Source organism: Protopterus annectens, chromosome 1.part0 (assembly GCF_019279795.1).
Source record: "Protopterus annectens isolate FY-2018-M chromosome 1.part0, PAN1.0, whole genome shotgun sequence".
NCBI lineage: Eukaryota > Metazoa > Chordata > Ceratodontiformes > Protopteridae > Protopterus > Protopterus annectens.
Genome location: NC_056725.1, coordinates 1,215,960,138 through 1,215,986,627, shown reverse-complemented (window position 1 = coordinate 1,215,986,627; position 26,490 = coordinate 1,215,960,138). Strand labels below are relative to the sequence as shown.

Genomic DNA, 26,490 nt, shown 5'->3' with positions numbered 1-26,490 from the left:
CAGGTGTGCACTGTTCAAATCTTGTCTACAACTGGTTTGCCCTTAGTAGCAATAAAACAACCATTCTTTGTAACTTTAATCAACTGGCTCAAACGACTGTATCATTAATAGGTTTTGCAATACTATGACATTATCTCAATTGTTAAATTAACCAATTAGACCCAATAAATTAGCTGGCCAGCACTCTATATTTGATGCAGTTAGTTTGAATATCCTCCCAGACATTCAGGCTAATAACCTGAGTGACCTTTGTGTAGTCCTAGCTATTGGATCTTTTAAGTCTGAATCCTTATTATTCTTCATATATCACTGGCCATTGCTTCCCTGACAATAAGTAATCCACTCTATTTTCTTATTTAGAAAAAACATTCTAGGCATCCTTTCACAAAGAAAACAATGTTGTAAATGCACACAGTCTCCTGGTATTTTTTTTCAGTAGCTTGGCACCAGATAAACTTTTCCTTGTCAAAAAAAATTATTATAAGAACCATGAGCTTGGATCACCACCAGAAAAATAAACTACAGAAAGAAGAACAAGACTTTGGCTGACTGGAAATGTAACTCCTATGATGACAGTTTAAACCAAACATATATAACCAAAGAAGAATGAGTAGAATATCTCCTGGGAGAAAACAGGTAGCCATGGCTTCATGTCCCAGAACTGATAGGTCACAAAACTAATAGGAACAAATGACTTACCATCTCAACAAACAACCTATCCACCAGTGACCTTAAAAATGTCTTCACTCAAAAAACACCTCAGTAAACCATGCTCCCATCATCAATTCTGCAGCCATTGCCACCCAAAGTACTGCCTCAGAACTGGGTTTCATACTTAGCTTCCACTTTCAAAGAATTAATTAGTAAGTTCTTAAAAATAGATGTAAGATCGAGCACATAATATGCCTATCTTCAAATGGTGTAACTAAAACTGGCCGTACCATATGCTTCGAAATTGTACTGCATATTTTCACTTTCTTTCCTTCTTCTCTAGGCCCATACAAATTCCAGTTAAAACATTACCATATAGTGCCATGGCCTATAATCCCAAGTCTGAAATCACCTCAGGATTTTCAACTTTCATTCTTTGCCCAGTTGCCAAAATATTTGAAAAAACAAATTAATTGGCAAATATTTAAACATATTGATATTTACAGATTCCTCATAGACAACTTGTTTTTTAATCTGTGTCTGCTACCTAGAGAGTCCTGTTGTTGTTGTTTTTCTTTCGGCTTTTCCCGGTTAGGGGTTGCCACAGCGGAACTCCGGTCCACTAATGATTGGCAGTAGATTTTTACGGTGCTGAGGTGCCAGCCCGACACCCAACCTTCAACGAAGGCACGCCCATTCACGCATGTCTTTCGAATGCTACTCGACCGCGGGGAGGACATGCAGACTCCACACAAAAGGCACTCCAGCTGAGAATTGAATGGGAGAATCTTTTGCTGTGAGGCGACAACGCTACCGCTGCACCACTGCGGCTTTGAAAGCTAAAGAGAATGACTTCCCAAAAAGAGTATAACTTGCAAGTTAACACTGGCTGCTCTGCAAGCTATATTTGTTATTTTACCAGGGTACTGCACTGATCATACATGACCATTTGCAGGCACAGCCCGAGTGAAGGTATTCACAAGTAATCCACAGAAATATGTATGAAATATGCACATTACATAATCAAGTATCAAGATGAAACAAACAGCTAATCATACCAGGAATACTTTTGGCAAACATTTCAGCACATTTTCAACTCTCCTTCTTCACATCAGGGAAAGAATCCACTATGGTTTTCTGAAGGATCTGTACCATGTCATCTAAATAAGGTGCCAAATGTTTACCACAAACTTCAACTGTCAATGTCATTAACTCAACCAGTGCAAGTCTCAGTTCCTCCGCAGGCTCCAAAATCGCAGGGGGCCCCATACCTAGAGAGTCCTGTACAGAGTAAAAACAAAACTACATACAATAATATGGATAATTATCTATTTACTGGAAGATTGTTTATTAATATGACAAGAGCTTCTGATATCATTAAAAAGTACAGTTATGTACACACCACAAATGTAGATGTTCAAGTGTATTCACTGTTGCAGTCATCACATTTGGGTTATCCCTGCCAGGGTAGCCCTCGGCCAGCCTGAATACCAGAGACTTAGTATTTCTGCATCGGTTGCTGTCACCTGAGGACTGATGTCAGGACGTCAGTGGTATAAAGGAAGGCATCCGACACCATTACATCAGTTTTTCTTGCCCTAATCTGTCAGGAGCCTCCAAAGTAGGAGACCAGGCCCTGGTGGTAGAACCCCACCAGTGAAAAATAAATACCAATATGTCCCTTGTAAGGAAAGGAGAACAACAAGAGAAAGGGGGATGGAGGGAGGGAAACCCGGACTGCAACAGTGAATACACTCGAACATCTACATTTATGGTAAGTGTACACAACTGTACTATGTACTTCATGTTTCACTGTTGCAGTCATCACATTTGGGTAGATTCCCAAAGCTGAGGAAATGGGTGGAAGCAGCCCAGGAGGCTAGGGGCTGGCTAGTATGCCCTGCAAGACTGCAGAGGCAAACCCTACCCAGGATTTTGAGAAGACAGGCAGGTGGTAATGCTTGGTAAAAGTATGAACAGATGTCCAGGTGGCAGTCTGTAGGATGTCCCTGGTGGGGACTCCTCTGAGGAAAGCTGCAGAGGTGGAGGCTGCTCTGGTGGAGTGTGTCCTGACCCCCTTGGGGGAAGGCTTGCCATGCTGTTTGGAGCAGAAATGGATGCAGTGTGCTATCCATTTGGAAATGTTTTGCTTGGAGATGGCTTTGCCTTCTGCCCCTGAAGCAAAGCTAACCAGCAATTGATCAGACTTTCTGAAGGGTTTAGTCCTGTCCCAATAGTATCTGAGATGTCTGTGCACATCTAGAGAGTGCATAATTCTTTCCCCCTTGTTTTGGGGGTTAGGAAAGAAGGTGGGTAAATGGATGGATTGGTTGAGAGCCACACTGGACACCAACTTGGGCATGAAGGATGGATTACTTCTGAGGGATACCCTGTCTGCATGGAAGATGATGAAAGGTTCCACAGCCATGAGTGCTTGCAGCTCAGAGACTTTTCTGGCTGAAGTGATGGCCAGGAAGAAGGCTGTCTTCCAGGACAGAAATGTTAGCTCTGCAGAAGAAGATGGGGAGGCAGGGTGAGCTTTTCCAAGACAAAGTTAAGGTCCCAAGCTGGTGTTGATGCACTTCTGGGGGCCTCATGTTGCTAGCCTCTCTGAGGAACTGTTTAATCACAGAGTTTGAAAAAAGAAACTGCTCAGTGGGAAAATGAGCAGAAATAGCAGATGCATGAATTTTTATACAGGAGAAAGAGAGACCAGTTTGTAGTAGTTCAGCTAAGTAATCCAGGATAGAGGGCTGTGATGTATTGACCCCCTTAGCCTGGATCCAGGTGCAGAACCTTTTTCATTTATCTACATAAGAGTTTCTGGTGCCAGGCCATCTGGCCTCTCGGATAACATGCAGAACCTGTTTACTGAGGATGACAGATTGGTCAGGGATTACCCAAGCTGCCAAATTGAGTGTCTGCAACTGGGGTGCATGATTCCCCTTCCCTCTTGGTTAGGAGGTTTGGAATCTTAGGAAGATTCCATGGAGGCAGCGGGGACAGGCTGCGCAGCAAGGGGTACTAGTGCTGTCTAGGCCAGTCTGGAGCTAAGAGAATGGTCCTTGGCTTTTCCTCCCTTATTTTGAGCAGTACCCTGGGAATGAGAGGTAGGGGAGGAAAGGCATAGACTGAGAGGTTTACCCAGGGGAAGGACAAGGCATCTACTTTCCAAGCCATGCAGTGATGCTCTCTGGTGCAGAATTTGCTGAGGGATGGTTGGTGTGGGAGGCGAAGAGGTCAACCTCCAGGGTTCCCCATTTCTGAGTTATTAAAAAGAAGGTGTTTCTGTTGAGCTGTTACTCATGGGGGTCCAAGAGCTTTCTGGTTAATTGGTCTGCCAGGGAGTTGAGAGAGCCTGGCAGGTATTGTGCTAACAGGTGTATTTGCATTAAAGAGGGTGTGAAGCAAAGGGTGATGGCCAGCCTACACAGTGGTAGGAGTGAGTTCCTCCCTGCTTGTTGATGTACCACATCACAGTGGTGTTGTCTGTCTTGATCAGGAGAACCCCTGGAGAGAGAAGGGGTTTGAAAGCTATCAAGGCCTGCTGCACAGCCATCAGCTCTTTTAGATTGATGTGCAAGGGGAGATGCTGGGGGTTCCATTGGCCCTGTATGCACCTGCCATCCAGGTGTGCACCCCAAGCATAGTCTGATACGTCTGTGGTGAGGGTCTGGGAGGCAGGGTGTGGGGAGAAGGGCAGTCCCTTATTGTGGGAGCGGGCTGTTGACCACCAAAGAAATTCCTTCCTCAGGCAAGGAATAATAGGTAGAAGAGTTTTCAGATCTTGGGAGTGTTGACAGCAAAGGCTCTTTAGGTACCACTGGAGTTTCCTCATATGCAGTCTGGCATATGGAATAAGGAGTATGCAAGAGGCTATGAACCCCAGGGCTTGCAGGATTTTCCTTGCATAAAGCTGGGGCCTGGTGGCTAGTTGAGAGAAGTAAGCTGATAGGAAAATTAGTTTCTCTGGTGTAAGGCATGCCATCTGGGATGCTGTGTCCAGACTTGCTCCCAGGATGATTATCCTTTTGGTGGGTACCTGTTTGGATTTCTTTTTGTTGATTGTGTACCCTAGGGAGGTTAGTAGGTCTTTTACAAAGACCAGGTCTTTGAGCAGCTTTTCCTGGCTGTCTGCCTGAATAAGGCAGTCATCTAAGTAGGGGTAAATTTAAATATTTCTTTGTCTGCAAAAGGCAATGGCCGGAGCCAGGCATTTTGTGAAAACTCTGGGAGCAGTAGATAAGCCAAAGGGAAGCACAGAGAACTGAAAGTGTTGAGATCCTGCCCTGAATCGAAGATATTTTCTGCAGGACTCCCTGATAGGACTGTGGAGGAAGGCCTCTTTTAGGTCCAGGGTGGCTAGCCAGGCATCCTTGGAGAGCATGGGTAGCAGCTGCTGGAGGGTGAGCATTTTGAATTTTGGGATCACCAGAAAGGTGTTTAGAATGGATAGATCAAGGATGGGGCGCCAGGTGCCCTCTTTTCTGGGCACCAGAAAAACTCTGGAGTAGAAGCCTTGATCTATCTGCTCTGCAGGAACGTGCTCTACTGCCCCCTTTGAGCCTCTGCCCACTGGCTTGGTGGTAGATCTGGGAACCCTTTTGGGGTTGGAAGGGTGTGGAAGGAGAATTTGTACCCCTGAGACACAATATGCAGAACCCATTGCACCCTTGGTAATGGTGGCCTAGGTGCTTGACTGAAAGGAGGGTTTTTCTCCTAGGGGTATGTGAAAGTGGGCAGAGGCAAGATTGGGAAGGGGCGAGTCATTGGGAGTTCTTACCATAAGAGAGTGGCTTAGAACTCCCTGGTTTTGAAGTGGAGGTAGTCCACTGCTTAGATCTCTGCAACCCCTGGGGCTACTGTCTGGGGGGTCTGTTTCCACGGGGCCTAGGCTGGGCTGATTTACACGGAGCACGAAAGGATCAGTGCTTAGAGGGAAAATGCCTGCTGAGCCTAGGGGGCTGGACCTGTAAGAAATCCTTAACAGTCTGCATAGATTTTGCTTTTTCTTCCACCTTTTTTAAGACCTCTTCTGCTTTAGTGCCAAATAAGTGATCTTTGTGCAAGAGTGCATCCAACAATTTTGATTTAACATGGTCTGGCAGGGGTTGTTCCTTAAGCAATGCATGTCTTCTAATAACAGATACTGTGACTGCTGCCCTGCAAGAAGCTTCTAGGGCGTCAAAACCACAGTGCAAAGTGTGTTTAGTTACTGGACCAGCAGAATGCATTAAGTCCTGTAAATCTTTAAATTCTGCCCGTGCAGGAAAGGAAGACATTTTTTGTTTAAGGAGTTCCGAGATATGCTGCTGATACTTAAGCATATGGAACTGACAATTTAGTGCCCTGATAGCAAGAATAGCTGAGGTGTATACTTTTTTACACCCTCTATCCAGTGCTCGGGAATCCCTGTCTGAGGGGGTGGGATTCTTAGCTGAGGTTGCTTTAATCCCTTTAGGCCCTTGAGTAATGACCTCAGGGTCTGCTGTTGGATTTTTAAAAAGATATGTGTGAGAGTCAGGGACTCTGTAGTACCTGTCTGGCTTTCTGGGAGCAGGAGGGAGGACATCTGGAGTCAAGCTGAATTCAAGGAAGACATCATCCACCACATCTAGGACTGGGGGGATGGCTAAGGACCTGTGTTGTGGAAGGTCCAGGAACTCTCTGTGTCTCTTTTTAGACTGTGGGTAGTCTTGACTCTCCCATTGGAAATGCTCCATTAAGGTATGCATGGTTTTCCCAAAGGAAAAATCCTCTGGGGGATTCTTGTTGACTCTTGTTCAGATAAAACTACTGGAGACAGATCTCTTTTCCTTTTTGAGGGAGTGGCTTGGCTTCCCCTAATCAGCATGATAAGGTCTTCTGCCATTTTAAGCATTTGAGACTGAGGCAAGGGGGGGCAGGTGCCTGAGAATGGTTAGTTGATTTCTTGGGTGTGGTTCAACCCCTAGGCCTAAAGAACCTGGTTGTTTTCAAAAGAACGGTAGCAGTGAAAGAAGGTATCCATTTATGTAGGGATTCGGTGTTGCGAAGGACTTCCTTGGAAGCCAGGGCCTGCACAGTGGCTCCGGATCCATCCAAAGTAGAGATGACCGCAGGATCCTTAGACAAAGAAGAGTTCTTAAGCATACCAGACTCTGAAAGGGTCTTGGTAGCAGCCTGCGAATTAAGTGAAGTGGCCATCAGGGGCTGCGAAAGCACCTCACTGAGTTCCAGAGGACTGATGACCAACTTAACAGAAGTGTCATCAGAAGGTTTGTTCCTGAGCAGTCTGTCTCTGTCTTTATCTTTACATTTTTTCAGAAGATCTGCTGTTGGATGGCTTACCAAAGCCATATCGGAATTTAAGGACCGTAAAAGGAAATATCTGGCTACAATAAGGGCCCAACAGTGAATAGTTCTGGTGTTAAAGCACAGAAGCAACAACGAGGAACATCGTGGTCTGGGCCTAGGCAAGTGACACAGTAAGAGTGGAAGCCTCGGTGTGGTATTTGCTTTCCACAGCTGAGACAATTATTAACTTTTTCTGACATCGGTTAGTGCAAGAAAAAAGGATCCCGAATGGGGTACTTAGCTTTCGAAGACTTCAACTTCAATTCAGAAATGAAACTCAGATAGTGGCCGACCGTCACTCATGCGAACTGCTTCTGCTTTGGGCTCCATGGCAAGAAAGACTGATGCAATAGTGTCGGATGCCTTCCTTTATAACACTGATGTCCTGACGTCAGTCCTCAAGTGACAGCAACCGATGCAGAAATACAAAGTCACTGGTATTCAGGCCGGCCAATGGCTACCCTGGCAGGGATAACCCAAATGTGATGACTGCAACAGTGAAACACGAAGAACATCTGAAGTTAGGGAAGTGAATAATTAGTAAACTAAGCTCCAGTTGGTTTAGTCCCTGTGGAACTGGATAACCCTAAATGATATTACAGCATAGCTCTCAGCTGTCCAGATTTTTGCAGAATGTACAGATTTTTGCTTCACATTTTTTGGTCTGTTCCTCATAAAATTTATGGTTTTCAGGAAAATCGCTGAGAATTGTAGTCTCTAAATAATGACATACGTTTGAGTTTCAGGCATTAAATTCTTATATATGCTAACAAAAAAAACTGTTATTATTGCAACTTTCTATGTTTAAGAAAAATATTTAAAATCTATTTCTATCTCGGGGCCTAAGAGTTTTGAGAGGTATGTTTTGCGGTGAATATCAAAATGTCAGCCATCATGATGGCTGGTACCCTCAGTATACTATAAATCCAGGTTTCTGCAATGGAACAACAAGTAGTGATATTGCTATACCCCTTGCAAATCTATTGTTTAGGACAACCATTAGTGAGAAAGCACTAATTGGGCCAGCCTCATTATGCAAATAGAAACACTGCAAACCACTCAAACTCAGCTAAAAGATGTTCTTCTTACTCAGAAAAAAATGTAATTGCGTCAGAGACAATGCCTTAACCATTAAATTAAAATTCTTTACAATTTAATAATATGTTTCTCTTCGCCTGTTATATATTATAGCAATAACCCATGGCTGGGTGTGGGTAATGGTGGATTTACTCATGGTTAGAATGGTTTGATCATGAGGGCATAGCCTGAGTGACCAAACAAAGCCAATAAATCTACCATTACCCATATTCAGCTGTTGGTTATTGCTATTATACAAGGATATTATTTAAGAAAAAGGTTACTTACTTTTCTTAAATAATGTCCTTGTATAAGGGTGGCATTCTGCTCTTCCGCATTTTTCACTGGTATCCTGGGGCTTTCTTGATGTATTGTACATGCATATGATACTTTCATTTCCACGCTTACACAGTGTATCAGTGCTGTGTAAAGGAAGACGTGTTATGAATGTTTTGCTGTCAGAAGTGCATGCACTACTCTTGTTTAGAAAGTAAAAGCAGATTCATCTTCGACCTTGACAAACTGGAAGATTTACTTTTAGGTTGCACAGCAGCTCAGTTAAATAGCATTTAACATGGACCACGACCAAAGAAAATTGCTAAATTTTGAGGAATATAGATCCAGGCAGTGCAGGCACGGATAATGCCCCTTGTAGCTATGGTTAACCTAAAAGAGTATGAACTCCTTTTTTTATTCCATACGAACTGCTTAATGTGTTATTGCATGAGACTATTTGCATTTTGCTGTAAGAATCCAGAATTGTGATAAATCCTGAAACTAACCAAAGTGATTCAGATAAGTATGCAATGTCATCATAATGCACTGTTATAGCCCTTCTCAATTGTCCCTGATGTTATCATTTATTTTTGCCCTGTTTAATGATTTGTTGGCCACTTAAGAGGTACAAGTGAGATGCAATGGAGAAAATACAAAGAAAATCAAGTACATTTTTTTTGTTTTGAATAACGTATCTGATTTTCATGGACTGTCCAGATTTCTAATCTTGTTATTTATTTATTTATTTATTTATTTATTTTTTTTTTTTTGAAGAAAACTTAAAAAGTTATAGCATATAGTAATGGAAGGAAAGTCCGAGTAACCCTGTGTTTGTGTGGGTTTTCTCTGGGTACTCCAGCTGCCCTCCGCTTCCCAAAAAAAAGCAGTAGGAGAATTGGTTCCTCTAAATATATGAGCTGTTGGATATGCTACACTTAAAGAAATCCCAATCCCTCAGAGCCACATGCTCCAGGGATCTAAACCTTGTCATCACAATGAGCAAGACTCCCCATACTCTGGAATAGACTGCCCATACATGTCAAGCAGAGCACCTCCTTGGCACTCTTCAAAAGGAACCTTGATGATTGGATGGGAGATAGGAAATTCACCCCAGGGATCACGTCAGTTGCCCTACTAGACAGGGGTCCAGGGAAGTAAATATTGTGGGATGAAATAGCCAGGGAGTTGTTATGGCTAGGCTTATATAGGCCCTAGGACCGATAGCCTAGTACCAAACTATGAATCCATGAACCTATATATATATATATATATATATATATATATATATATATATATATATATATATATATATATATATATATATATATATATATACATACATATATATATATATATATATATATATATATATATACATACACACACACACACACACACACATATATATATATATATATATATATATATATACGTGTGTGTGTGTGTGTGTGTGTGTGTGTGTGTATGTGTGTGTGTGTGTCTGTGTCTGTCTGTGTCTGTCTATCTGCCTGTGTCTGTCTTATGGAAGTAAGATCTGGCAATCTACATACATTCCCTACTTGTCTAGTAAACTCCAAAGACATTAGTGGCTGTTCACTTGGTCTTTACAGGAGCTGGGCGCTCTTTATGAAGCATGGATAGTTTGTTGGACGCATTGTATTTAACTTCACTGTATTATATAAAAAAGAAGGTATTGTAAAGGTCCACACTCCAAACTTTGCTTTATAAAAAGTTGAGTTTTTTGTGCATTAATAATCAAAATACAATGAATAAGTATTATATAAATCATTCATACTAACAAAAAATAATACTTGAGGCTAAAAATCCAAGTATTTCAATATGAGCAAGTTTGTAATATACACATATGGTACTTGTGCTTCCTGTCCATTTGTCTTGATTGAGGATTTTATAATGATAGGTAGTTTCCCTCCTATTAGGTCTCTTAACTACTACACCTGTAAGGGGGGGCTTACATTGCTCTATGTAAAATCTATAACTCATTCCACACTGACAAAATGAAAAGATCTTTAAGAGAAATAATTTGCAATCACTTCTATGACATTAAAATAAAAAATGTAAATGTGCCTTAAGTAAGTATAAAGGTGGTATCCTTTGTACAAGACGGGATACAATTCCAAACATCCTGGCACTAACCCTGTGAAGTTCTATATCTAATATGGACTGCACCTCTGGCAATACCATGAGTATGTGTAGAGCAATGAATGACAGGCACATAGCATCATACAATTGTTGGATGTCACTGCCATCCATCTCCTTAAAGATGGCTTCTACAGTAAAGCATGCAGAAAAATGCCTCATGCCCAGCCAAGCTGAAGACAGCACAATACAGTATTTCACTGTTCTCAAGTGCCATTCCAAACATCCCATATCCCATCACAGAGAAAGAAAGGTCATATGACAATTCCTGTATGAAGAGGAGGAGGACAGGATACCATAGTCAAGTGATAAATCAGGTTAAAAAGAGCCAAACCAAATGGTAAAAAAGGCCACATAGACAATCTATGCAGTAAAAACTGCAAGAAAAAGCCAGCCAAGCTAGATTTTTATGGGCCTCCATTACAGGAGCTTTAAGGTATTACATAGTGAAAGCTCTAGCTTGGCTAGGTTTTTCAGGTTACAAGGAGGAGACTCCATAGCAATGACAGACTGACTGGTAATGTGAGCACTGGGAAAGAATACTCTAAAGTAGGAATGGCGGTAGCAGAGGGCTCAGAGACCCCATTCTTCCAACATAAAAATAATAGCTCTATGGTCTGACCTAAATATGCAGAGATGACCCTGTGCTCCCAAATGCAAAGCTTAATGCTATGAAGTAGAAATGGCAAGACAGGGCCTTTTGATCCCGGTTCTTCCAAAGTATAGATAGTTCCAGTTAGCCCAAAATGAAGGCTATTTCAAAGAAAAGATGGGTCTTTACAAAATCATCTTGTTAGTGTATTCCTAATATCTTGAGCAAAGGAAACTAAGATAGGATTTCAGTTTCCGACCTTATCATAGAATCTCGCAAACACATGCACACACGTACACACATGAACACACACACGCACACACACACACACACACACACACACACACACGCGCGCGTGCGCGCGCATACATACACACTCAAGTATGCACACACACTATCTGTAATAGCAGGTCCTGCGGTTTATAACTGTATACCTGTGATCATTTTATTGTGGAGATTTCATATAGACCTATATGAACATTAATTATATATACACAAACACATCACACAAAATCATACAAATCATTTCTTGATTGCATACTTTCCCACTGACTAACAAAACAAGGTCAAGGTCCACAACATAAAGCCATACCCATCACGCTCTGACCCATAACTGTACTGTGATGATAACGATGACCTGGATCCAAAACCTGAAACCAGATTTTACAGGTTTTGTATTCTTACATCTTAATGAATATGTTCATAAAATGTTTTTTTAAATAAATGACATTTTATATGCATATATTTTGCAAAACTGCATATACTGTAAACATAAAAAATACACACCATATCTTTCACAAATAAAGCTGTTTTTTAATACATTTGTACTGGTCTTTTGGACAAAGTGAATGTTTGTGACCAGTTTCCTTTATTTCTTTTAATGAAGCAGTTTCTACTTCCAAAATCCTCTAAGCAAGGCAAATTTTATTGCTACCTTCTTGATTAATAATGAAGCTTTATAATTAAACAAATCCAAGGTGGCCAATCAGCTTTTCAAGTTAAGCCTTCAGCTACTACATGAATTATTCACATGGCACTTGAGCCTGTGAACTTATTCGGTTATATTTCAGGTCTAATTAATATTTCATCAAGTACTACAGGGGACACTGGATTCTGTGTTTGCCCCTGTATGTTCCTTCCACTGCTGTTGATGGTATAAAGGGTACAATAGCAAATACGTAAAAAAATAAGGGAAAAAAAGTTGAACATTTTTTCGAACATCTCTGTATATTTAAAACCAAAGACATCAGATTGTCAGCTGACATTACATCATCATGGCAATATTAGTTATTCTACACAAAAAAGCTAATAACAGCAATCCGATACAACTATATACATTAATGGGCATTACGTAATAAACTCAATGATTGGAAATGAACATGCAGTTTGATGATATTGTCAGAATTGCACATTAGAAGAAATATTTGCCTAACCAGAAAAAATTCATTTTGTGAAAGAGCTTATTACAGGTGTGCAGTCATAATGAGGTGACAGCACTCAAACAGATGCAGCATTGTAGCTGTTTCTCCTGCCTAACAATCGCCAGAGGCACACTTTATTTTCAAGTGCTCATATACTCTGTAACATATTGTCCCCTGTACGCTCATTGGATAGCAATGAAATTCCTCAGTCAAGGCAACACATTCTCTTTAAGGGAAATATGATTAACTGTGTTAACAACAGGCCTGCCACAAAAGTAGATCACTGTGTGAAAGCATCTGTGTTGCATAATCAACAGTAATAGTGATTGCTCCTTCATGATTCTAGTTATACTGCTAATAAACATAGAAAAAAATCATTGCACTCTATGTAGCTGTATATGTGTGTAACTCAGCCAGTTGTAGTTAGACATGCACCATTCTAAATTAATCTACCAGCTGATTAAGCATCAGAACAGCCAGTAAGCAAATTAGTTATTATAGCCGTAGGCAGAATCAGAAAAAAAGAAAAGAAAACATTGCTTTTGCACACAAGTGCTGCATACATAACATATTCCAAAATATTTTACAGGTCACAGAGCTGAGGTCTACTGGTACAAGAAACTTGCATTAATATATCAGATGTACTGTTTACAAGACTCAGTTGCAAATAACAAATGCAACCATACAAAGCAAAAAGAAATGCGGCCAAACAACAACAGTGAGAAAATAAAAGTTTCTTTATGGTGTTATCCAAGGGAAAGTACCACAGCTAATACGAGAGTGATATGTCTTAAAAAGAGCTCTAGATAACCACTTTGGGGAAAGGTATGCTATTTCATAGTCTGATTAAGGCCTCATGGCTCTTGCTCCTACAGGTGGACTGTTGACTCTGTTAATGCCTGCTCAGGGTCACACAGATATTATGCAAATGCCTGGTTGTGCAGTAGCTGCGTGCATGCATGCATGATTACCTGAGTACAGTGCCAGGCTGTCAGTATGAGACAGTAACATTCTATAAGTTCTCCCATTAACATATTTAGCCTATATTGACTCAGTATATGTATAGGGATACTGCTTCACATTTTTTTCTGGGAAACTACTATATAATTCCAAATTGTGGTCCACCTGTGCTCTCTGAATACTGGAAAGGTATTTATTTTCATGAAATTTAGCAGTAAAAGCCAAAATGATCATTCGCCACAACTTGCATTTCATCTTCTATTTATGAACTATCAGTTTGTTTGATTTACAGTCAGATTCCAAGGGACTTGTTCTCAGTGTAAGTAACTTACAAAGTGTAAGTCTGCTTTGTAGATTGGTCTTATACCAGAGTAAGTCATTTACACCAGGAATAAGTCTTTCAAAATATGGGCAGGCTTGTACCTGAGTAAATGACTTACACAAAGAGCAAACCTTTTTGAATCTGGCTTGTAGAGTTGTGAACTTAGAATTAATTAGATTAATGGAATTACTGTAATGGCTGGAAGTTACATGTTACACCTAATCACTGATATAATTCCCAGAATTCTAGCTTATAAAAATAAAACTTCCTTTTCTAATAACATTGAACTAGTGTGATTGCTCATGTGCATAAAGCGTACTTAAAAACGTTTCAGGAATATCAGTCATCAGATAAAGGCCCAGCAAGTTCAGGTTCAATACAGTCATTACACAAAGAACCTAGCTATTAAACTGCATTGAAACCACAAAATAAAATTTACTCTGCACCCCACTGACTAATAATGATAATTGAAACACAACATTCAGAAAAAGTAGGCTTTTTTGAGTTGTGGTAGTCAAAACAAACAGGACATTGCAATAAAAAACAGCCTCTTTGAATAGACAAAAGATTACCAAAGCCGTGTTTTGATTCAATGAACTACAAAACAACTTTTTATGTGTAGATATATTTTTAATTAAAATATGTTAAGCAATAATGACAAAGATCACAGCAGCATATAACCTGTTATCAAATTTTGTTATAAAATTTTAGATTACACTAGATTTAATAATGTCATTACAACCCTTCTATGTAGCAGGGCACAAGGCAGTGCAAAGGTCTACATATAGAGACTCACTGCCATCATATACTTATTCTATTGTAACCTGTCAGCAACTTGGTTAATATACAGATAAGGATTTGCATTTGAAATAGCACTCAATACTTTTTTCAAAGTAAATCATTTTTTTAATAAAAAAGTCAACCCACTGCATTCACTCAGAGATTCTAAGCACTGACCAGTGTTTGAATCAAGGAGCACAGTGTTTCAGTATCTCTACGAATTGGCACAATAACACAGACCTTCTGGAAAACTGATTAGAATTACGAAGAAAAATACTTCACATATGATCCCATAAAAAATATTCTAACTCCTGTGTTAATTATACTGACGGAAAGTATCCTGTAACTATAAATTTGTAGGTACTTTAAGGATGCTAGCATGAGGGAATAGCTCCAGTATGCAGAATTGCTCTTCTACAGACTCCGACCTGCAACATACCATTTAGAGACACTTGTGCCTACTATTTTTCTATTTTAGGCACAGATATAAGAATCTATGACCCCCATCTGTTTACACCAACTTTTTGGCTCCAGTTCCTGAAAACTGAAAACTAGGTCTGCTTAAATTATGATAATAAGCTAAGTAACCATGTAGAATTGATGTGTGATACTGAAAACATATTATTCCTCTTTTATAGACTGCCACAATCCCCATGCTAGCAGCAGGGTATTATCCATGGATTCTGGAAGATAAGGTTCTGTGTACCTAAAATTACCTGAGTAAATACTTTTTCTGTCTAATCTACAGGACTAAATTCATAGCCCCCTAAAAAACGTGTAATAACAGAAACATCCCAGAAACCAAGGCTGCTCCTTTACCAATTTTAAGATTTCTCCACATATAGTTTGCTGCTCACCACTCTGCCTCATAGACCAAGCCATTGTCATGTTGTGCATATTTAAGCTGCTGTTGTGACTTCTGATATTTCAGCTAATGACAGCAATACTCACCCTGACACATGTCCGATGTCCGTATTACAAATTCCAGCAGCTTGTTTCACATTTGTTTCTCATGCATAACTGAAAGGTAAATACTGTCAACCTCCTGCTGTAGTTCAGCAAGCCACTAAAACAGTGGCTTAATTTTTTTTATTTTATAATGAGCTACTCTGCAGCCTTGCCAACACAACAGAATGATAGAATGCTGCGATATTGAACATCCTCTTCTACAAACACTGATGGATTGCTTTTAAATAATTCTCTAAAAGAAAAGAAATGGCCTGAGGCTACAATGGATAAGTGCAGCCATTATCAAAACTAGCTTGAAAAGGGGTTGTCAATCCTGTACTATCAATTTCCCAGACTTTTAGCACTGGAAAATATATAATATAGCATTGTCAATTTCCCATTCTTCAGGCGTGGAAGTGAAGGGGTACTCATTCATCATTGTCAGGTATCCCCCTCTTTATGACACATGATGTGGGGTAGGATTTCTTACTGTCAGTTCCCCATCCTTCTAACAATGCAGTGGATTATCTAAACCTGCAGTGTTCATATATTGTCCTTTCAGAACATAGTGGGGAGGTACTTAACATCCCACAGTTCATTATGCTGATCCTTATTTATTTTGCTACTCTGTTTTGTTGATCAAGTAGATGACACTGGCCTTATATTACTTTTGCTGTTGTAGGAGAGTACCCATTTCTGCACCATCAGTATGTTCTCCATTCTGATTTTGAAAGAGATTACCTTTCCACCAGGTTCAATATTTGCATTCTTCTGACACTGAAGGTAACCCCTAATCCTGCAATGTCATGTCTCACAACTTTTCAGTGTTAAGGAAGAGGTGCTCTCTGCAACTTTTAGTTTTCTTAGCCTTACAATATCAAAGGTGATTGCTAAATCCTTCATATCCCGATGTTAGTTCTTTAATTCCTGGCTGTAATTTTGAGAAATATGTTTGTGTCAACCCAGAATTTCAAAATGAGGTCTATTTTCCCGTTTCTAATGTGAGGTACTACCTTAGAGGTGGTATATTTATAAAGAGAGGGCACAGTCTACCTGCACAAAAAAAGAAAAAGAAAAATAATTACTTTAAAAAATCCGTTTTGGGACTAGCACAATTTTATTCCTTGACATTGCAACTGGGGACTAGCAAAAGTTTTGGGAATGGAAAGGTGCATCTTGATATCCAAGTGCCGCTTCTTCATTCTTCTCTTACTGGAAGAGGCTTTATAATTCTCCATAGTTTAATTATTCTATTGGGTTTTTTTTGTTTGTTTTTTTGACTACGGTAAGGAATACTTTGTCTTACCTATAGTTTAAGGTCAGTTTCTACATCCTTCTGTTACTGGCATTAATTCCCTGTTGTTAATCTAATTCAACACAAGGCTCCCCCTAATAAGGTTACTTTACACTCATGTTATGCAAGACAGGGATTTTCTTGACGTTTTGAACAGGGACTTGCTGCTAGTGTTGGACTAGTTCTTTCATGACTGCAGTCCTAATAATCCACTGAGGCCACTGCTTCCTGTAACAGAGGTCAAAATGTAGTCCTGACAATATAGTCCCATTTTATGTTTTCCTTTGTTGACTAGGACCCATGGTGGGTGACATGATCACAAGCATCTTGGTCTCATGAAATCTGGGCAGTAGGTTGGAGCATACATGGCAATTAACTCACCTGCTGGACAATAAACTGAGACTGAGTGAGCACTCTATTCTGATTACATCTCAGAGGTCTCACATAAGAAGACAGTTTTTGTATTCCTTGTAAGCTTGTCAACATACAGCTGAGCAGCTAGGATTTCCATGTTGTTTCCAGACTGCTCACCCCAATGTGTCTTATCAACAGAAAGGCTTTTTCATCTGCAGAATGTGAGCCTTGAGGCTACAACGCAATCCCTTGCCACTACCACTGACCAAACCAAGCTAGAAGGAAGGGCATATTTGCTGTGACTGAAGCAAGTGCAAACAGCAATGAGTGTGAAATTGAACTCAAAATGTGATTTATCAAAAGGGGAAAATTACCATTCTCTGAAGTATACAGACCTCAGAGTTGATTATATTAAGTAAAGAGGTACAGAGGATGAAGCCTGCTGAATGGTAAGTGTGGGGGAGGGCTATACCCCACAAAAAGTCACATGAGTTTAAATTCCATTTATTATTTGTGTTTTTTGTTTAAATCCATCAAAATTAAAAGTCATGTCACCTGTGGGAATATCGCAGAACCAAGTTAGAAGCTCTCCAAGTTGCATTCTGTTGTGGTTGTTACTGTGGTATGGAATGAGAACATTTTGAATAGAGTTGTGATGAATTTCAGTCTATTGACTAATACCTGAGATTTTGGTTCTGGTTATAACTTTGCAGTCCCCCTATTATGTATTATAGGCATAGTGTTTTTTTATTTATTCAGTCTTGTCAGAGTGCCCTTTGACCTACGCTTTTCCAGACTGTATGATGCTAGCTAAAAGTGAGTGCTTTTTCATGCATTGTTAAGGTGGCAATTATTGCAACTGTCCATAAGAAACCATCTGTGAATCTATATCAACAAGCAGTTTGGATCAACTCATTTTAGCAAATGACTATGCCATCTCTAATCCTCTCTTTACTAGAAGGCTTATACAAAATGTGGCAGATGCTCAGCTTGATTCATTCCTTACTCTCTCCCATAATATCTGTGATCTTTGTCAGGTTGATTACAGGAGCCATCAAAGTCCTAAAACAACCTTAACTGGGATAAGGAGAATGAATGGTCACTTGGAAATGGGGTGGGGGATCAACAGTATTATACAATCTTGATCCACCACAACACTTAGCATGGTATATTACAGCTAGAATTCTTCGTCTGTATGCCAGGCACAGTCTTTAACTGGTTTATATCCTATCTGCTGGGTCACTTAATGAGAGCAAACCTCTGGAATTAATATGGACTCAAGCTGCCATCTATGATGCCAAATGCCATAGCATTCTACAGTACCTTCATTGTAATGTAGTGTGTACCTGGTACCACAAGGGTAAATAATCAGGGGAAGAGACTCGAGTTATCATGCCTAAGTAGATAACACCCAAATATTCCTTTCCTTCTCTCAGGACAAGAATGCTGTAGAAGATAGACATTTAGATACTGTTAGAAAAATCTATACATGCTGCTTAGAAAATATATTTACATACATGCTGCCTAGAAAAATATATTTACAATGTGTGCTGCTTAGGAAGATGTGTATTTAATCATCCAAACATATATAAGTTGTGTGATCAAATATATAGAGAAATGTGTGCTTTAGTTAGGAATAAATGTACTTAAATCCATAATAAAGAATAAAGGTTATGTAATGCATTTAATTCTGTCTTACTAGAATAATAGTAGAAATAAACCTGCATATTATTGCTTGAAGCACAAGCTGCAGTGTAATCAGAAATTTGACCTTGGCAGCTTGCAGATGCAGTCTGGCTCATGTCTTTCAAGTAAAGATTATTTTGCAAAGTTAGAAAATAATAAATCTGTTCGCATGTGTGTCCTCTTTCCTGCCTCCACCAGGAGAGTAGCCTTGTGCACTATCTCTGATAGTGCAGCTGGGAACAAGAAAGACAAAGGGAGGCATTAAGGAAGACATACATCTATTGTATTTGAACTAATCAGAGAACCTTGAATTGGCTACATCCTCAGGAGGTCATCGTGACTGACCAGCTGCTTGCAAGGCTGCAACATTCTCATGGGAAAAGGACTTTTGAAAACACAAATTCAGCACTTTTTATGAATTACTATGATGTAAAGACCCTGTCACTGACCACACCAGTGAGGTGGGCAAAACTGATAATGAAATGTATATAACCAATGTGTTTTGGTCAATAAAGCAGTCAAAATTCTATACAAACTTTGTGTATGGTTTTTTGCCTCCTAATGTACATTAGAGAATAAGATACTCAAGCTCTCCTGCATTATTGTTTGTTATTAATTGACATTGTGTTTGAATAACTCAATGATTTTTACAGTCTGACTCTAACGAATTTATTTAACATCTTGGTCCTAATCGTGCCGGAATTCCCTTGGTAAGCTACAGGTCAGAATATATAGGTGGTACTGAAGTCTGCGCAGAAGAAGGAAAGACCTCCGACTGAATTGTCGTGCCCAAAGAGGCTGTCCACTTGTCTGATCTGTGGCCGAAAAGCGGAAAACTGGGTCCTAAAAAGCCTATCAAACATAAGCAGGAGGCTCGGGTAAGCAGAATTCCTCTCTTTGTTTTTGTTTTAGATCGGGGACCAGGTTACACTGTGCTATTGCTAAGGTTTGTGATAGCAGGGAGAGAGGTAGTCGAAGTATTGTATCTTGAGTCATAGATCAGGGAATAAAACAAAACAAAGTAAACAGTCATTCTAGACACTACTGTGAATACGGGGAATAAGATACCACGTGGTACAAAAGAAAGGGTTACGTAACAGTTCTGTTGTTTTTCTCTCTCTCTCTCTCTCTTCTTTTTTCTCTTTCAGAGACATGGGAAATGAATGCACTAAAGGGTCACGTGACCGCCCTAACAGAAGATGCAAAATATATGCAATTACAGAGAGCAGATAATGTGAGATATTTTGCAACATGGGTTAACAAGTATGACTTTGATGGTAAATTGGATAAAATGTCATTAGTAAAACTTTTGAGACAGTTAAAATCTGACGCAGAAGGTCAGGCAAAAACAACGACAGTTGGGTGTTCCTCAAGCACATAGGTGGATTGAGGAAGCGAACCGAAGGGAACAGAAAAATAAAAATGCAAAGGCATTATTTTTAGACAAAGAGGATAATAATGTAATAGTAGCATCGGTCCCTCCCCTACCACGTCCACCGATGCCTTACTCAGAATATGAAGCGGGAGGGCAGGCTGACCCCCCCCCACGTTACCCAGAGACAACAGGGATATTAAGACAACCATTTGTAAGAGAACCTATCGGGACTAGATCCCGAACACGTCAAACACTTGTAGATGTTCAACCAAGCGGGAATTTATTAGATGAGGGTGAGGAAATCTGTCCATTAATAGAAGTACCAAACCCGCAGGCAGGACAGGAGGGCCAGGCCTCAACTCTCTTAGTGTATAGACCATGGACACCGGAGGACATCCGAAAAGCTACAGAAGGAATTCCCCATCCAAAAATTAACTTTGAGAAATTTCTACAGGATTTACAGGGTATGAGATTGAGTTACCACTTAAATGGGGAAGAGGTAGAAAGAGTAGTTAGACAAATTTTAGGTCCAGACTGGCACATGATTTGTGGCACCTGGAATGCCCGTGACGCACAACACAGGCCACTCCCACATAGTGACGCAGAACTAGATACTAGATTGAAGGGTCTTACAGACCGCATTACTGAAAAATGGAAACCTAGGGCAGACTGGACTTGCATTAACCAGTGTGTACAACACGATAATGAAACTGTGGATGCATACTATGGTAGATTATTAGAATGTTTTAATAACCATAGTGGCATGCCTGTTCCTGAAAATCAAAAGAATGATAGTTCATATGAACAACAATTGAAGAATGCATTTTTGAAAGGTTGTATTGCCCCTATCAATAGCTTCATCACGAAGCACATGATAGATCACCGAACAAGTAGGCTTCAAGCCTTGTTAGAGTATGCTAGACATGCCGAAAAACATTTTAACAGTAAAAAGAAAAAGAAAACGCAGGTCTTCACGGCTGAAGACGGTGCGGAAGTTTTTGTAGTACAAGCAGCCAAAAAGGGTAAGCAAAATACTCAGGGTAACAAACGCTCTGACAAAAACTCAGAAATTTATGAGAGCAGAAAGAAAAAAGGTGAATGCTTCAATTGCGGTAAGAAGGGACATTTGGCAAGGGATTGCAGGAGCAAGGCACCTGCGGAAAAAAAGGATAAGGAAGATGAGGATTGACTATATGACAGTTATGCTGCTCAGCAGTTATCAGAAGAGACTAATGAGCAGGGGGATGATGTAAATACCTTAGAAGAAACAGATGACATGCAACCGGATGTAGAAGTTGGGGAAAGTGAAGTTTTAGATCTGGCATTACTGAGCCTAGAGCTCTATTTAGCAGATACGAAACCGGAAGTTACACTGCTGGTAGAAGGGAGAGAAGTCAAATTTTTGTGTGATTCAGGAGCATCACGAACTTTGATACATCCTTCAAAGTTACCGGAACATTCTGAGTCACCTGATTACATATTAGTGAAAGCAGCAAACGGACAGTTGTACAGGGAACCACTTTCCCATGATATAGCAATAACTGACCCGTCTCGGCATGACCCAAAGCAGTAAAATAGTACTTTCTGCCAAATGCCCCATGAACTTATTAGGAAGAGATCTTATGCAACTTTTTGGCATAGCAGTAGTCCCTACCATGAACGGTATGGAGGCACAGAGACAAACTGATACCTTTGTAGTACGGTCGGACGGGGAGGCTTATTATTGGTACAGCCAGGATCTGGTTACAACCGGTCCAGGGGCAGTAACCAAGGAACTGATGAATGTAGCCACCAGCAAGGTGCCTCCCCTCGATACTGACCAGCAACATTTATTACATTGTACCCTATATTATTGTAGCACACCAGGACCTGATAAAGAATACGAACAAAAGTTGTTCAGGAATCCTGCAAATAGACTGATATTACGGACCCTATACTGGGACACTGAGGGCAACAGTGTGGTGAGTTGTTCGTTACCTCAGGAGTTTTTGGAATTGTACAAATCCAATAAACTACCACACGTTAGCCTAACCAAAAACAAGAATGTTAGGTGGGTAGACTTGGGTGACAAAGTGACAGGATGGGAGAGACTAACTGACTCAGAATTATCGGACTTAGGAGTACAGAAACAGAAACTGAACTGGTTAACGCAAGCACGCCCAGCTGTACACTTACAACAGAGTGAAGACAGCTGATTGGCGTTCTTGATAGAAGAAGAAGAAAAAGCTTTGAGTGAAATACCAAATGTTCTTTGGTCAACAGGAAAATCAGATGTAGGACTTATTCGTACAGCAGGGCCAGTAGTTATTACACCAAAATCAGCCTTTAGACCAAGGAAAAGACAATATCCTTTGAGCAAGGATGCAGAACAGGGAATCAAACCTATCATAATGGCATTACTTAAGAAAGGAATACTGGTGGAATCTTTAGATTCACCATGTAATACTCCTCTATTTCCTGTGAAAAGCAAACGGGAATGGCGGATGGTACAAGATTTACAAGCTGTAAATGATGCGGTAATACCAAGAGCACCTACGGTGCCAGACCCACATACCTTGTTAAATGATTTGAGGCCGCAACAAAAATATTTCACTGTGGTAGATATTAGCAATGCATTTTTCTCAATACCTATCCACCCTGACAGCCAGCATTGGTTTGCATTTACATTTCAGGGCAAAAGGTATACGTACACCCGACTACCACAGGGATATAGTGAAAGTCCAACGATATTCGCACAAGAGATGGCTAGCAACCTGGCAGGGTTTTCTCCACCAGGGGGCAGCCAAGTACTACTTTATGTGGATGACATCTTGCTTGCAGCCCCTACCCAGCAACAGTGTAGGGAAGACACAATAGCATTATTGAAATTCTTAGCTGAGCAAGGGCATAAAGTGAATAAACATAAATTGCAACTTTGGAAAGAACAGGTTAAATACCTGGGATATGTGATATCCAAAGAAGGCAGAACATTAGATGAAGAACGAAAAACAGCTATTTTACAAGCACCCAGACCAACTACCAAGAAGGAAATGATGTCCTTCTTGGGAACGACTAATTTTTGTCGAAGTTGGATACCGAATTATGCTTTAGAAACGGCTCCATTGGCTGATTTAATATTTAAAACGCCAATGGCAGCACAAGAAACACTACACTGGACTCCGGAAGCAGAGGCAGCCTTTTGCAGACTAAAAAAACTGATAGTTTCATCATTAGTTTTAGGGCTTCCAATTACCATAAGAGATTTTTCCAAACTGTAGATTGTAGGCGCGGATATATGACGTCAGTACTGACGCAACAACATGGCGGCAAGCAACGCCCCATAGCTTACTATTCATCACAGTTAGATCCGTGGCACGATCATTACCACCCTGCGTACAAGCAGTAGTCGCAGCAGCTATGGCAGTGCAAGCTTCAGCCTCAGTGGTGTTGTTTCATCCTCTCACGTTGAGAGTACCTCATGCAGTTGCGATAATTTTACTGCAGGAAAAATAGCATTTTATCCCCTGCCAGACATCTTTCTTGCATGACCATACTATTGAGTCAACCCCATATGACAATTGAACGTTGTACAACATTAAATCCGTCGACATTACTTCCAATTCCTGTGGATGGCATACCACACAGCTGCCTACAGGAAATGGAACAAATAACCACACCCAGACAAGATCTTACTGATGTACCTTTAGCTGACGCAGAGGTGACATTTTTTGTGGACGGGTCCTGTAGACGAGGTCCTACAGGGAAGAACCTAGTGGGCTATGCAGTAGTGACTGATGACGAAATCATAGAAGCACAACCCCTGCAACATAACCTGTCAGCTCAAGCAGCAGAATTGATAGCTTTGACACGTGCTTGCACTCTAGCGAAAGGCAAATGTGTTAACATATATACTGACAGTCAGTACGCTTTCTCTACAGTGCATGTCTTTGCACAACAATGGAAAAACAGGGGAATGATAACATCTACTGGCAAGCCGATTAATCATGCGCAATTAATTCTGAACCTGTTAGATTCTATTCAGTTACCCACTAGAATAGCTATCTGTAAATGTGCAGCCCATACAAAACAACAAGACAGAATTTCAAAAGGGAATGCTCGGGCTGATGCAGCTGCGAAGCAAGCTGCCTCAAACCCAGAAACTGTGCTTTTGAATGAAGAACTACAACCTTCTGAGACCCTAGATTTAGAAATGTTAAAAACAATGCAGACATTAGCTACAAAAGCAGAAAAACAAAAGTGGATAAAACGAGGAGCAATCCTTGAAGAGGGACTGTACATCTCCAAAGAGAAAAAGCCCATATTGCCATCTAATTTATTTAGATATGCAGCTTTGTTGAGTCATGGGCAGAGCCATGTCTCAACAGGGGGGATGGTACAGTTAGTTAACAAAACATTCCAAACATATGGATTTACGAATTATACACAAAAATTTTGTGCAACATGTCATATTTGTAGCAAACATCATGCACAGGAGCATTTAAACCAAAGCGAGGGAGTTTTCCAGCACCACCCTATCCGCTCCATACTATTTGTATGGATTTCATAGAACTGAACAAATGTGAAGGGAAAAAATACTGTTTAGTAATCATAGATATGTTTTCAAAATGGGTAGAAGCTTTTCCAACTAGAAATCCGGATGCAGCAACAGTGGCAAAGGCCCTAGTGAAAGAAATCATTCCTAGATTTGGCATACCGGAAAGAATTTATAGTGACAATGGGACACATTTTGTTAACCAGACAATACAGCAGCTTGGGAGATTTTTGGGATTTCTTTGAAAAACCATTGTGCTTATCACCCTCAGTCAGCAGGACTGGTGGAGAGGTACAATGGAATCTTGAAAAACAAGTTGAGAAAATTAATGAGTGAGACTCAAAAGACTTGGATTTGCTGTCTGCCTTTAGCACTGCTGAGCATGAGAACTGTTCCAAATGTAAAGGGCTTGACCCTTTTGAAATAGTGTTTGAAGGGCATATTGTGTGCCACAATGGAAGGCCCTCATGCCTGCAGAGCTGGAGGCCGATGGCTCATTAGCTAGTTATATGAAAAGTTATTAACAAATAAGACTGTTTTGCAGTTGAACTCTTTTCAGATAAACAAGAAACAAAACCAGAAGCCGTGCTGACCCCGGGGTCCTGGATTTGGCTGAAAATCATAAAGAGAAAGAACTGGGCGAGTCCAAGGTGGGAAGGTCCGTACCAGGTACTGTTGGCAACACCCACTGCAGTGAAGATCGCTGAGAGAGCATCTTGGGTTCATTTAACCCATTGCAAACCTGTTAAGAAATTTAGTTTGGACATACCACAGGAACAGGATGGCCAGAGGCAGAATGAATAAAATGTGAAACAACCCAAGAGACACTGGTTCACTGGCCTACTGATCATACACTTAATAACTATGTTTGTAGTAACCTTTTTGTTGTTATGGTTTTTCTTGCATATAACTACAGAAGTGAAATTAATAAAATGTGATGAAGGACTGGCTATAGACTGGCACCCAAACTTTAACACATACCTGGCTATGAAACGAGTTTATGTAGAGACTATGAACGTTTCAAATTGCTGGGTCTGTACTGCAATACCCACAGCATATGGAGGACTTTTGATGTCTGCTGTCCCCTTGGGAATAAATGCAACTTGGGAAAACCTGTTATTTGACACAGGCACTGTGAGATCACAAGACAAAGTGGCATTACATTTGCCTGTTACTCAGAAAGGAATTGTTTGTTTTGTTAAAAATGATACACTCCAGGTTGGTTGGAGTAACTGTAACATAACTGTGTCTTACAAATGTTATATAAAACCTATAGACCAAGGTACTAGTTGCAGCACGAATTATGATTCATATTTAAGCTTGATGAAAACAACATTGAGAAATGTGCAAAATCTCCTGAAATATATAGACAATTCTCTGTTATAGATAAGAAAATGTTTCATTCAGGGTTAACCCGCATCAGTACAAAAGTAGAAAACTGTTATTTTGTTTGTGGGAAAAAGGCCTATAAATGGTTACCTGAGAATTGGTCCGGCAGTTGTTTTTTGGGTTATCTGGTTCCAGCCATAAGACATACTGCAGAATTGCCCCTGGGTAAAATACGTAATGTAAGAGACGTAGCTCACCGAGCTGAAAATACAGTCAGAAAACCTACTAATCCAGTGGGTAAGATTGAAGCAAGCTGGAAGGATCATTCGTCTGTGAAGGACAAAGAAAAATTGACCCATATGGACTTGAGTGACAGTGTTATATCCTGGGCTGGAATATTC

The 26,490-nt window shown here is 40.3% G+C and overlaps 1 protein-coding gene across 1 annotated transcript in view; it reads right to left on the bottom strand.

The window, feature by feature from the left end:
* Window positions 1-26,490, bottom strand: part of LOC122800655 (PC3-like endoprotease variant B) — a 3,659,607-nt gene that overhangs the window by 3,492,289 nt on the left and 140,828 nt on the right. The window lies entirely within an intron of this gene.